The sequence below is a fragment of the Brachyhypopomus gauderio genome, unplaced genomic scaffold, assembly GCF_052324685.1.
Source record: "Brachyhypopomus gauderio isolate BG-103 unplaced genomic scaffold, BGAUD_0.2 sc52, whole genome shotgun sequence".
Lineage (NCBI taxonomy): Eukaryota > Metazoa > Chordata > Actinopteri > Gymnotiformes > Hypopomidae > Brachyhypopomus > Brachyhypopomus gauderio.
The window spans coordinates 352,501-357,500 of NW_027506877.1; the positions used below are offsets into that span (position 1 = coordinate 352,501).

Sequence of the window (5,000 nt, forward strand, 5' to 3'; positions counted from 1 at the left end):
ACACACACACACACACACACCCAAAACACACTCATTTTCACAAACAGCACATGCAGTACATGCAGTCCAGACAGCAAGACATTCTTCACACACATCCTGTTACAGTAATCCACACAGATTGCCAATCCACACATGCTGCTAATCCACATCACACCTTTGTCACACTCCTGCTCTCTGAACTCAAAATAGTTTGCGTTTACACACTATTTGCCATCTACACACTAGGGACATGTCTATTATTGTAATGCCAAGAAGTTATAAGGCAACAGTGTGTGAAGAGGTCGTGTGTTTTGACAGATTTGTGTCATGCGTGTATGACTGGTGCAGACTGTGATTAGCCCTGAAACGTTCTTGACTGATGGAGGAACAGGACACAGGCAACAAGGAAAAGAACAAGAGGTTTGGTGAGGTCAACACACACACACACACACAATCTGACAGGCCATCGCGGCTGCATGTCTGGTGGGTGAGACTAATGAGATGAAACAGCATGTCCATGCCTGACTGATGCTACCACACACACACACACACACACACACACACACACACACACACACACACACACACACACACAAAGACAATTACACACAGATACAGACCTGAAAGACAACAGTGACCTATAGTGAGCTTTAGAAAAGTAACAATAGCGCCAGACACACAGTGAGCACAGGCTTCCGACGCAGCTGCAAGTCTCTCTGTGCTGCTTGTCTCTCTGTGCTGCTCGTCTCTCTGTGCTGTGTGTCTCTCTGTGCTGTGTGTCTCTCTGTGCTGCATCTCTCTGTGCTGCGTGTCTCTCTGTGCTGCGTGTCTCTCTGTGCTGCTCGTCTCTCTGTGCTGTGTGTCTCTCTGTGCTGTGTGTCTCTCTGTGCTGCGTGTCTCTCTGTGCTGCACGTCTCTCTGTGCTGCATCTCTCTGTGCTGCACGTCTCTGTGCTGCACGTCTCTCTGTGCTGCGTGTCTCTGTGCTGCACGTCTTTCTGTGCTGCACGTCTTTCTGTGCTGCGTGTCTCTGTGCTGCGTGTCTCTCTGTGCTGCACGTCTCTGTGCTGTGTGTCTCTCTGTGCTGCGTGTCTCTGTGTGCTGCGTCTCTCTGTGCTGTGTGTCTCTCTGTGCTGCGTCTCTCTGTGCTGCATGGCTCTCTGTGCTGCGTGTCTCTCTGTGCTGCACGTCTTTCTGTGCTGCGTGTCTCTCTGTGCTGCGTGTCTCTCTATACTGCGCGTCTCTCTGTATGAACTGTATTTTAAGCCATTCCAGCAAGGAGGATAAGATAAAGAATTAATATGGGTAATTAAAGATGCAAAGTGGCCATCAGCCACTAGAGGGCAGCATCAACAGTCACAGGCATCAAACATTAGAGAATACTGCAGTCATTTGTCCAAATAGTGTCCAAATATTAATACTACACCTGCATATGTACAAATACAAACATAATCACACATGTGTTTTTGTGGTGACAAAACACACACACACACACCCACACACACACACACACACACACACACACACACACACCCCCGCCACACACACACACACACACACACACACACACACACACACACAGAGTCACTGCTGACACTATGCAAAGGTCCAAGGCAGCCCGATGGCATGAAGAGTTGTCATAGCAACAGACCGAGTTCTACACTGGCCCCCTGGCTGGGCATTGATGATGATGAAGACACACGCGTGCACATACACACACCCACACCCACCTACACACCCACACCCACACACGTCTCCACACTTTATCCCAAACAGCACTCAGAGGGCCTAGTGCCCATTGGTAAAGAGGTGACATGCCACTTCCTGAGTGGGTGTGAAATATGTGCACTGTCAACATGGCTGTGGCCGGGAACATATGGGGTTTACAGGGCCAGACTCGTTCTGCTGATCCCTGTGGCTGCACGCTCACACACACACACACACACACACACACACACACACACACACACACACACACCTGCACAGACATGCATAAGCATACGTACACACACACACACCTGCACAGACATGCATAAGCACACACACACACACACACACACACACACACACACACACACACACACACACACACACACACACACACACACACACACACACAGTGTGATGTCTCAGGACATCATGTCCTGAGAAGATCCTGGATATATAGATGTATAACACATCATGGCCCCACAGATAAATGTGCATGTGTATGGCTAAAGTTAATGGTTGGTGTTGAAATGGCACAACCACACATATTTGGTTCTTCTGTGGTGTGTTAATCCACCACAGACACAATGATCCTGCAAAACTGTGGCACTTCCCTCTTTACAAACACACTCAACAAAAACAACAAAGAGCATCGCTGAAAAACAAGATGACGGTGTTGTGGCTCACCAGCTCAGAGCTGCTACTACTGTGTACCTTGGTCTGCCAGTGACACGACTGCTAGCGCTTCGTAGGTGGCAGTAGGTGATTGGTTGGTCTACACCTGTAATTGGCCGGTGTGTTAGAAGTAATGTCAATCGCCTTGATATGCTCAGAACAGCTCAGAAAACACACACACACACACACACACTCTCTCTCTCTCTCTCTCTCTCTCTCTTTCTCTATCTGAATTGAAGATGTGTTCAGTTTAAAAACTATAGTAAATCAGTAGAACTTAGGCAATAGTCCAGAATGCAGGCCACCTTTTGACCATTGCTCTGTTTGCACGATCTGAAAGTGAAGTGAACACTTTGCGAAATAAAATATATGCACACCCACACACACACACACACACACACAGACACACACACATACACACACACACACACACACACACACACACTCACACTCACACACACACACACACACACACACACACACACACACACACACACACACACACATACACACTCACACACACACTCACACACACACACACACACACACACACACACACACACACACACACACACACACACACACACACACACACACACACACACAATACTTGGTGCTGACAGTACTGCTACAGCAAAAGCATCTAATCTGATGGTGCAGTGCAGCTGCCTCTAGCGTTGATTCAAATCTGCCTCTGATTCTAACAACTACTTCAGTCCTACAGACACCAAGAGAGAGAGGGAGAGAGAGAGAGGGAGAGAGAAAGAGACAGAGAGAGAAAGATAGAGACACAGAGTGACAGAGAGAGAGACAGAGAGACAGAAAGAGAAAGTGAGACACAGAGACAGAGCGAGACACAGAAAAAGAGAGAGGGAGAGCGATGGAGAGAGACAGAGAGAGACACAGAGTGACAGGGAGAGGCACAAAGAGAACTGACAAGCATGATGATATTAATAGAGGAGAGAGTGTTATGGAGATTATAGCTGTGAGAACACAGAGGAACTCAGGCCAGATCAGAGAGTAAAACATGTAAAAAATGTACACAAAATATATCTGACCACGTTAGAGAGAACTGAGAAGCAGAAGATCTTCTACATCAAGACAAGGTTATCAAACAGAAAACATCATCGCACACTGGCTGTTCAGAGGGGAGACACATGAATGCATCATTTCCAGAATCAATCTAGACATTTTCAGTTCTCACTTAGAACAGGAAACATGAAAAACATAAAACCACTACAAAATATCCTAATCCAGTAAGTCTGAGCACAAACCGCCCTGACACACACTGCAGACACCAGCACCAGGAGTCACAGTGTGGATGGAAACACAGACAGCACCTTCAGGCCCGTGGTGAGCATGGCCCTGTGTCACAGGCTTTACATCAGCCCACTGAACACTCCTCACTTCCATGTTATAAGGAATTCATATCCATATTCGTATTTGAACAGTAGTGACAGATCCAACTGCAGAAATGACAGAAGCATCGGGGCAATTTGGGAGAAACATTTTTGTTTAGAGCACTCTGAATGCACACGGATATTATTAGATTTGCTGAGAAACTGTTCTAGCCAAATTCAGTTTGGATTCACACCACATTGCTGGACCTCAGATCACCCACACACACCTTCACACTCTTCACACTCCTCACACTCTTCACTCTTCCTGTCCCACTACTTACACTGGCCAACAAAACTGGAACTGTTTTGTTTCAGTTGAATTCATGACCTTATAGAACTTTTTACTTTTTGTTTTAAGAATGTTTGGTTTTAAGTGACATGGCAATAAAGTTGTACATTCATTATAAATTACTTATTGATAAATGAGGTGAGTACTTATAATATGTACAAACTTCTATACACAATACATCATTTTGGCTTATATTTCAGCAGCGTCCTACAGTAGTCGGCCCACACAGAGGGGATCCACTTCCCTTAGTATTATTTGTCTTTTCTGGATAAAGATATGAATTTTTCTTCTGACCAGCTGAGAGTTCAATATTTCTAGATCAATTTTAGAAATGATCCATTCATATGTCTCCACACTGCATAGCCAGTGTGTGATGATGCTTGTCATGACTACAGGAACAAAAGATGTATGGAGAAATTCTGAAAACATATTTGGATTCGGCCTGCAAAAATACATAATAAACAGGTGTTTGTGCCCCCTGTAAAGAGTAACCCCACTCACACTATTACACACCCTATAAAGAGTGACCCCACTCACACTATTACACACCCTATAAAGAGTGACTCCACTAACACTATTACACACCCTATAAAGAGTGACTCCACTAACACTATTACACACCCTATAAAGAGTGACCCCACTCACATTATTACACACCCTGTAAAGAGTGACCCCACTCACACTATTACACACCCTGTAAAGGGTGACTCCACTCACACTATTACATACTGCTTCAGGAACACACAGACTGCTTCAGGAACACACAGACTGCTTTAGGACACACAGACACAATACACACAGACACAAATACACACACACACACAGACACAGACACACACACACACACACACACACACACACAAATACTCACAGTCACAAATACACACACACACACACACACACACACACACACACACACACACACACACACACACACACACACACACACAC

At 45.6% G+C, this 5,000-nt stretch overlaps 1 protein-coding gene across 2 annotated transcripts in view; it reads right to left on the minus strand.

Annotated features, from left to right (window-relative positions):
- The window catches only part of LOC143488643 (diacylglycerol kinase delta), a 61,636-nt gene that overhangs the window by 32,137 nt on the left and 24,499 nt on the right, over positions 1-5,000 (minus strand). The window lies entirely within an intron of this gene.